The 10,128-nt window shown below is 38.3% G+C and overlaps 1 pseudogene; it reads right to left on the bottom strand.

The window, feature by feature from the left end:
- Window positions 1-1,737: 1,737 nt before the first annotated feature.
- On the bottom strand, window positions 1,738-2,361 carry LOC115274450 (annotated as a pseudogene).
- Window positions 2,362-10,128: the final 7,767 nt, after the last annotated feature.

Raw genomic sequence — 10,128 nt, 5'->3', positions numbered from 1 at the left:
TGATTATCTTTATCATTGTCTTAGCTTGTGTTGCCTACATATCATAAAATTATCCCAACCTTTTAATATCCTGTCACAAACATTTATCTTTTTGACCTTCAGTGGAATTGTGGTAAGATTGCCTGCTCTCGAATACATCTATCTATCCCATGTAATGTGAAATTACCAGGGTTTCAATTTAGTATTTACAACATGGTCACTTGGATGCCATGAGTTTTGATTCATCCTTGCCACTAGATGGCATCATAATAGAACACATTCATTATAGTTCTTATCCTTTATTGTCTAGCAAAACATGCCATAGAAATTGAAGCTATGGAGTAGCCTTCATATGTGAAACCAAAGTTGAGAAGTTTGAAACAGGGACATTTTATCAGTGGAAGAATTTAGTGTTTGAGCATTATGTGATTGGGGTTCCTTCAAAAGGATACCCTGAGACAAAGACTTGTGTGCATGTTTCTTTGAGAGGTGATGTTGGGGCAGGAATGAGGGAGCTGGAGAATGACATTAAAAATGAGAGAAAGAAGAAACATAAGGGTGATGTTTCATGGCTGTCGTTGTGGGCAACAGAGCTTAATTCTACCAAAACATCCGAAGACACACAGAGAATGCCTCCTAGAATTGTTTATACACAATTATTTGGAAGCAGGAATGTTTATCTGTTAACTCTTGTTCATTGGTCGAGAATGCTCTCTGTTCTTCCCTGCACATATGTAAGAGCCAAGAAAACTCTCACTAGCATCCAAGACAGGCTTGGGGAAGAAACAAGAGATACTCTGTGGGTTACGGGTGGGACACTATCAGGTGAACAAACCCAAGTTTGCATGGAATTATCTATTCCAACCTGTTTAAAATCAGATGTAAGGCTAGGTGGATGTGACTCAGGGCACCAGATGTGTCTGCTGCAGATACCTAATAAATCATGTACTCCGTAAATTCTTCCATTTGAAATAAACAAAGAATCCTAATGAACCATCTGCAACTTGAAATCCTTGGGGGCTACCCAGTAGGTATTCTGGCAAACGTTTAGTGAATAGAAATATTAATGATTACTTTGTGAAATTCACAGGAAGATATCTTGCCCTTTATAGCCTACTATGAAAAACCCACATCTTTCTCTTTTTATAATTTTTTAATCTTGCCTGTACATAACCCAATATGGAAGGATTCCCAAACCTTTGATCCTCAGGTACTAGGACACAGGAGCCAGAGAAGTTTGCTAATAGGAAAACACTGGGTGGGACAGTTTGTAGAGATGGAATTGTATTGACCTAGGAGTCAAGAGAGTTCAGGATCTATTGGTGGTGTTGGATAAATCATTTGGGTCACCCTAAATTAACTTCTGGGACCTCAATGCCTTTATCGGTAAAAAGACATATGGCTGAGTTCCATCATTTTAAGATTTCTTCTAGTCCCAAGAGACTCTGAAAATGATACATGTAGAAAAGCAATTGACTTTTTAAAATGAATATGTTTTATTCATATACATATTTATGTTTTCACACATGATAGTATAACTTTTTAGACATTGGAATTGATTATGCACTTAAACATGTGGAAATCTCCTTAATCTTTTTAAATATAAACTTCTTTTCTCGATTCCAGGATGATATGTAAGACATCCAAGTAAATCCAAGAGTACTAATTCTAAGATATGCAGAAATAATATAAATGAAATCTGTGTGTGTGTGTGTGTGTGTGTGTGTTAATGCTGGGAGTAGTTTATTAAGCTGTGCCTTAGTATAAACACTGAGGCTTGCCCCTGATGCTTTTAATGTATAAAACCCAGACATTGTGCCAATTCTTCCTGATCAATGACACCAGGGAATTGGCAGCTAAGTGGATGTGTAGAAAAGCCCATCATCTATCATCTTCACGTGGCCAATGGCCACTGTTAGACACAGCACCCTCTTCATCTGGAATTTGATCATGGACTTCACTTCATCAACTTTGGCCACCATGTTTTCACCATGGGTCAGTAAAGAAGGGAATTTGCCAGTCTTATTCAGGCCTGGGCCCAAGATTCATGGGACCTACTTAATCAAAGAAAAATGACATCATACTTCTTGGCCAGGTTCTTGATGAATTTCTTATTCTTGCTGGGTTTCTTTTTCTTCAATGCTTCAATGTCCACGTGGGAGGAATTCACACGTGTGGCCTCATCATAGTGCTATTGCTCCCCCACAACCCACATGGAGAGGTTGGTGTAGGGGGTGGACTTAAGCCTGGCAGTGCCCAAGAAGCACTGTCCTTCTGAGGGCTGTAGTTCTTCAAGTTGATCTGTAGCTCCAGGGTGTCCAAAAATTCCCGATACTTTCACTGATTCCAGTGCAGGACTTCCTCCACTGCCTTGTAGAGGTGTCACAGGAGACTATATGCCACAGTAACTGAAAAAGAGCAGAGTCTCTCTCTCTCTCTCTCTCTCATTAAAAAAAAAGAAATGATGAAACCTCACAGATAACAAATGATATATATAAACACATGGAAGAAAATAATTACCAAAGAAGAATTCTATGCTTCGTGAAAAAAACCTTTCAAAAATGAAGGTGAAATAAAGGCACTTTCATTCAAATAAGGAGAGAAACCATTGTTAGAAAACCCACACTAAAATAAGCACTAAGGGAAATTCTTCAAGAGAGAGTTAATGATCTTTGCTGGAAGCATGGAACTGCAGGAAGGAATGAAGAGCAGCAGAAAAGATAAATATATTAATAACTCCAAATAAATATTGACTCTTTAAGAAAATAATAATAAGATCTAGTGGGTGTGAACAATATGCAGAATTAAAATTCAGGTGTGCCTGGATAGCTCAGCGAGTGAAGCATCTGACTTCAGCTCAGGTCATGATCTAATGGTTTTGTGAGTTCAGGCCCCATGTCAAGCTCTGTGCACTGACTGCTCAGAGCCTCCTTGGGATTCTCTCTCTCTCTCTCTCTCTCTCTCTCTCTCTCTCTTTCCCTCTCTCTCCTTGCCTCTTTCCCACTTGCACTCTCTCCATCTCTCTCTAAATAAATAAATAATAAAAGAATTTAAAAACACATGACAACAATAGCACAAAAGGCAAGAAAGGAGTAATTGGAGTTAAGATGTGGGATTCTTACATTATCTGGGAAGAAGTACAATTCCTAATTTAAGGTAAATTGTTATGTTCTGGATGTATGTTACAATAACTAAGATAAGTCCTAAATGAACAAAAAATAACCTATAACTAAAAATATAATATAAAGGAGAAAACTGAATGCTAAAATAATTGATTAATCAAAAAGAATGCAAGAAAGGAGAGAAAAGGAAAGTAAGAAGGCAGGATATATGGAAAACAAGTAGTAATGTGGTGGATTTAAATTCAAATATATTAGTACAAATAGTCCCTGATTTATAATGGTTTGACTTAAGTTTTTGGACTTTGTGATAGTGTGAAAGCAATATGCATTCATTAGGAATTGTACTTCAAATTATGAGTTTTGGTGTTTTCCCAGGGTAGGTATACGCAGTCTGATGCTCTCTTGTGTTGCTGGGCAGTGGCAACTCCAGCTCCCAGGCAGCCACACAATCATGAAGGTAAACAAACAATACACCTACAACCATCCTGCACCCATACAACTGTTTTTCACTTTCAGTGTGGTATTTAATAAGTTATATGAGTTATTCAACACTTTATTACAGATGAGGCTTTGTCCACGTTTTTACAGACTAGATGATTTTGTCCAACTGTAGGCTAATGTAAATGTTCCGAACATGTTTAGGGTAGGTTAGGCTAAGCTATGATGTTCGATAGATGAGGAGCATGAAATGCATTTTCAAGTTAGGATGTTTTCAACTTACGATGGGTTCATCAGGATGTAACCCCATCATAAGTTTGAGGAAGATCTGTAATTACGTTAAATGTGAATGGATAAAACATTTCCATAAAAAATATGGGTTACCAGAGAAGGGGCACCTGGTTGGCTTAGTGAGTTAAGGGTCTGACTCTTGGTTTCTGCTCAGGTCATGAGCTCATAGTTCCCAGGTTCGAATCATGTGTTGGGCTCTGCATTGACAGTGCACAGCCTGCTCAGGATTCTCTCTCTCTCTCTCTCTCTGCCTTCTTCCCCACTTGCACTCCCTCCTTCCCCCTCTTTCTCTCAAAAATAAATAAACAAACATTAAAAAAGAAGAAAAGCAAAAGCAAGGATTGTCAGTCTGGATGTAAAAATCAACCAAATACTGCTTATAAGAGATATACTTTAAACATAAAGACAGAAAAGTTGCAATGGAAAAGATGGAAAATGATACAGCATGCACACAATAACCACAGAAAGGTGGTTAATCTGTACCAGTAGTAAACAAATTTTGCTGCAAGAGCTATTTCTAGAGATAAAGGGTCATTCTGTAATGATGATTAATGGAACGATTCAACAGGAAGATAAAATTTGTCTGTGTCTAATTGAGTCATAAAGCAAGTATTGACAAATGTCTGATTATCCTTTCCAAAACCCACAATCTCTATCCAATCAGAAGAAAACCTTCAGACAAATTCAAATAGAGGGACATTCTACAAAATACCTGACTGATACATCTCAAAACTGTCAAGGTCATGAAAAACAAGAAAAGACTGAGAAACTCTTACAGACCAGAGGAGACTATGAGACATAATGATTAAATGCAATATGCTAGACTGGTTTGGATTATGGAAGAGTAAAAGAACAGTATCGTGGAAAAAGTGGAGATATCCAAATAAAACCTGAAATTTAGTTAATAATAATGCCCTAAAGCTTTAACAAATGGCACTAAGGTAATGTAAGATGTTAACACCAGGTGAAAGTAGGTGAGGGGTACATTGGAAGTCACTGTGTTATCTTTATGACTTTTCTGTAAATCTGAAATTATTGCCCCAAATTTATTAGAAATAACAAACAAATATGGATAACTCAAAGAAAAAACTGGCAAAAACCTGAGGAACTTTAAAAATAAGATATGTAAATGTCCAATACAGACAAGAAAAGATGATCAGTTTAATCAGTCATGAGAAAAATGCAAATCAAAACCTCAGTACATTATCCGTACACATCCTCCAACATCACCAAAATGACGAGACAGAGAATATCCAAATTGGTGAGTGTGTTGAGTGACTGGAGCTCTACACACTGCTGGTGGGAATGTAAATTGATAAAAATCATTATTTTTGGCATGCTGAAACTAAACATATGCCTACCCTACCAGCAATCCTGCTTTACATACACACGTGTGCTAAAAAATATGGACAAGAATGTTCAGAGTCACGTTATTCATAATAGCCCCAAAGAGAAATGTCCATAAATCAATAAATAATTTGTGACAGATGCATTTAGTGAATACAATATATTGATGAAAAAAATGAACTAGTGTTACAAACAAAAATATAGATGAACCTCACGGACCTAATACTGAAGAGGAAGTTCATATACTTCATGATTCCATTTTATTATTCTGTTTTTTAAACTCTTTATTTGTTTTGAGAGAGAGAGCATGCAAGCAGGGAAGGGGAAGAGAGAGAGAGAGAGAGAGAGAGAGAGAGAGAGAGAGAGAATGGGAGAGAGAGGGAGCAAGTCCCAAGTAGAGGGCTCAATCCCAAGACCATGGGATCATGACCTGAGCTGAAATCAAGAGTCCAATGCTCAAATGACTGAGCCACCTAGGTGCCCCCTTCATAATTCCATTTATTTGAAGTTCAAAAGTAGATGAAATTAATCATTAGTGATGAAGGTCGGAGTAATAGTTACCTGTGGGGAAGGTAATGACTGAAGGGGCAAGAGGGAGCCATCTGTGGTGCTGGTGTTGTTCTAAATCTCAGTCTCACTGGTGGTTACAGGAATGTATTCACTTGGTCATAGTTCACTGAGCAGGGTCCTTAAGATTGGTGTACTTAAGTGTGTGAATAATATATATCAATAAAAAGCAAAAAAGACAAATCCCCTGGAAACCTGAATTTCAATATTAAAACATATTTTTTACCATACTTTGTAATGCAAATTATGGCATAATGTTTGAGGCAAAGATTCTATAATGTTTAGAAGCGAAAAATCCAACCATTGTTCAAAGATAATGGAAGGAATCATTATAGCATCAACTCTTGGGTGCGTGTGTATGCCCTTCAAAAATTCAAATAGATACACAGAATGCTGTTAGTAGAAACATCTGCACAATACTTTGAGAACTAATTAATTGATCTTCTGTGCTTTGGGATTTATTTTATTCACAACCTAAACATATCCAGGGAGACCATTTACAATTGTTGTACCAACTAAGGCCAAATTAGGTAACAGACTCTCTTAATGTTCTAATATTTTGAAATGTAGAGAGGACTGTTTGCATGCCAAATACTGCGCTTACAAAATTTGGGGACCTCATGATCAAAGCAAGTTAAAATTAATATTCATGAAGGATTTAACGAAGAGAAAACATGAAGGCGAGTCAATATCCCTGAGAGGAGATTGAGAAATGAAGAGAACATGACAGCAGGAAGTTTTAGAGCTTTGGGGCTTCCTCTTTTAAAATAATAATTTAATATCAGCAAGCTACAGTGTTTGAGCATTTACTTTGTGTTGGACAGTGTGGGAAGTTTCTCTCTCTCCACACACACACACACACACACACACACACACACGTATATAATCCACTTAAAAAAATTCTCACACCTCTGAAAGATACTCTTGCTATCTTTCCATTTCACAAATGAAGAAACTGAGGCTTAGAGAGATTAAGTTGCTTGACGAAGGACAGCCTGTTCATAAGTGGCAGGGCCATGCTGAGAACAAGTATGGCGGGCTCTGAGCCCACGCTCTTGTTCACTGTTGTTGGTGGCAGTAGCTTTCACGGTGTAGGTCATGTGCCACCTGCATGAGATCCCAGGGGAGCCTCCTCGGGAAGAGATTCCCAGATGCCCAGAGCAGGCAGAATCTCTGAGATGGGAGGCTGCGAGTCTCAGTGTTTCTTCAGGGACCTAAGGTTGAGAACCACTCCCCTTTGCTCTAATGACCGTGAATAGAAGTGCAACATTTTATCCAAATCTCACCAATTCCCTTTACGTAATTACCAAATAATAGCGGGAGGGGGATAATGCTCCTTGAGTGAATACATCCTGTTGTTGTCTCACACAATCCCTTTTCCATTTACTATGATTTCATCTGAGGTTTTTAAGGGAATAAATCCAGTTTACAATTTCAAGATGTTTATGTGTTGAATATACACAAAAGCAACTTTGAGTTTGTTTAAATAAATGTTTATGAGTCCCAAGAAGAGTATATACTTATTGATTCTTTGCACTACATTCTAAATGTTAAGTTGAAGCAATAAATTCATCAGAAGGAATATTATCCTGCCCACACAGTTTTCTATATTGGACCCCTAGAGACTGATAGAAATACTCGTATGGCATGTGGTTTTTATTCAGGAGAAGATACAAGACAAAGTGATGCTAGAAATGATCACATAATACGTAACAGCTTTTCAGTCTTTTTAAAAAAATATTTATTTATTTTTGAGAGAGAGAGAGAGCACAAGTGGGGGAGGGACAGAGGGAGAGGGAGACAAAGAATCTGAAGCAGGCTCCAGGCTCTGAGCTGTCAGCACAGCTTAACCAACTGAGCCACCCAGGCGCCCCTAATTCTTGCAATTAAAAAAATATTTTTAGCATGTTTCCTCCTTCAAAGCCTCACTTTCTTGAAAAAAAAATGAGATGGGCAAAGGGTAAATAGAGGTTGCTAAAGCCTTGCACTTACCTCCCAGATTTTTGGAAAAAAAATTCTAATATCATTTCCTGAAGTTTTTTTGTTGGTACAAGTAGAGAAAAATAATAGTAAATAATTAAGAATCTTAGTCATGAGGAGTCAGGCCTGGGTCTGAGCCCGCCCCCCCACCCCCGCCACCTAGCATTATGATCTTGGGCAAGTTCATAACCATCTCTGTCTGTTTCCTCATCTTTAAGTGTGATAGATAATAGTCCTATTTTATGGGACTGAGAATTCAGTGAAATAATGCATGTATAAAGGATAGTGCAGAGCCTGATCCACTCAAATCAAGATCCAAGAGCTATGCAGAAACCTTAGCTACTATTGCCTTTGTTACAGTCTGTTTGTTCCATGAGACCTACCATTTATGTTTTAAGGAAAGTTTCTTTTTTTTGGTATGTGTTAAATGTGGCCTGATATTTCTTTTTTTTTCCTTTTATAGTTTACTGTCAAGTTGGTTTCCATGTAACGCTCACCCCCACTACTGCCCTCCTCCATGCCCAACACCCCCCTTCCCCCATCCCCCTTCAGCCCTCAGTTTGTTCTCAGTATTCACGAGTCTCTCATGGTTTGCCTCCCTCCCTCCTTCTCCCTATTTTTCCCCCTTCCCCTCCCCCATGGTCCTCTGTTAAGTTTCTCCTGTTTCACATATGAGTGAAAAAATATGGTATCTGTCCTTCTCTGGCTGACTTATTAAGGAAAGTTTCTTTTTATAGAAAGTAAGTATAAAGTGTATGATTATCATTTTCATGAATTAGGGACCTGAAGAAATTAAAAAACAACAACAACAAGACAACAGCTGACCACATTTCCAGCCATGTGTGATTGCAACAGTGCCCCTGTCCCCGGATGGGTGGTGTCTGAAAGACGTTCCTGCATTCTGTGTGTGTGTGTGTGTGGGGGGGGTTTGTCTCTACTTTCTTCCTGGACCCAGAGTTATGGGTTCCTTTTCTGAGCATTAGCAATTCCACCATACCACACAGAGATGTGATTTGAGGAATACAAATAAAGTTGTCTTCCAATATGGAGGGCAAAGCTGATAGAAACTCGTTAGCTTGTCAACAGTCTGTTTTCTGAAGATCTCTTAGTCCCATTGTCAAGTGCAGAATGACCATAGCATTGTTTTTCTAAGAACAGTATTCCCTCCTTATATAAAGAATGTGTGCTCAATATAGAAAATGGAAAAAAAGGGAGAAATAAAAATGTGAAAACATTTTTTAATCTAAAAAAATTACAGTGAACCTTTTGGAGTGTTGGATTATAGATTCTTTCCCTCTTATATATTTCTTGTTAAACAAAAGTGTATATGGAGTTTGTATCTTTTTTCTTTAAGATAGTATCACATGTATTACCCATCACTAAATATTTTTTCAATTTAGTTACTTTTTATTAGAATTTAAAAATATAAGAGAATTTGAAAAGTCTGACACTCAAGAGAGATTTTATTATCTTTTCACTTAATTTTTAAACTTATTTATTGATACCTTTGACCACCTGGTACTTATGATATGCTTACTTTGTACAAATGACCAGACGGGACATTTTGTGGTCAGGGACTCTGGTCTTGTTCACCCCCATCTCCAGTGCCTGGAGCTGTGCCTACCATGTGAGGACGCTTAGTAGATACTGTTGAATGAATGATTATTCAGTGCACACTTACTAATATTTCTACTAGCGTCACATGAACAAAGGGTGAAGGTGTTTTTTTTTAGGTTTATTTATTTTGAAAAACAGAAAAGGAAAAAGAGAGAGACAGAGACACAGAGAGAGAGAGAGAATGTGCAGAAGAGGGGCAGAGAGAAAGAGGGAGAGAGAATCCTAAGCAGGCTCCACGCTGTCAGCACAGAGCCCTATGTGGGGCTGTATCTCAGGAACCATGAGATCATGACCTGAGCTGAAATCAAGAGTTGGACACTTAACTGACAGAGCTACCCAGGCACCCCAAGGGTTGAAGTTCTTTAAAAATATGCCACATCAGTCATGAACCGATCTTTTGGCCAATTCTGGGAATGGACTTTGAAATGAGGGGGGCTTGACTCAGTGGATAACTTCTTTTTGTTTCAAGGTTCAAGGGAGAGGACATTCAGAGATCCAGACTCAACTGGTTTTATGGTCTTTGCGGAAAGAAGCTCTTTGCAGATGACATTTGCGTATGTGTGTATGTGTTTATCTAAAAACGTACCTTCAAGGAAGTTCTTCACGTACATATTTATTCTTTGAACTGAACTGTATTTGCATTTGGGCTGCTGAGGCCTCTCAAAAGCCTTCCAATACCCCCACCCATTCCCCCATCAGCCTGCTAAATACTTCCCTGAACGCAGTGCCCTAACAGCAAGGCACTCGATATATAAACTCAGGCTGGAGCTAGGCAGAAACGACCAGT

This window comes from Suricata suricatta, chromosome 12 (assembly GCF_006229205.1).
Source record: "Suricata suricatta isolate VVHF042 chromosome 12, meerkat_22Aug2017_6uvM2_HiC, whole genome shotgun sequence".
NCBI classification, from domain to species: Eukaryota; Metazoa; Chordata; class Mammalia; order Carnivora; family Herpestidae; genus Suricata; species Suricata suricatta.
This window is presented reverse-complemented; position numbering and strand designations above follow the sequence as displayed.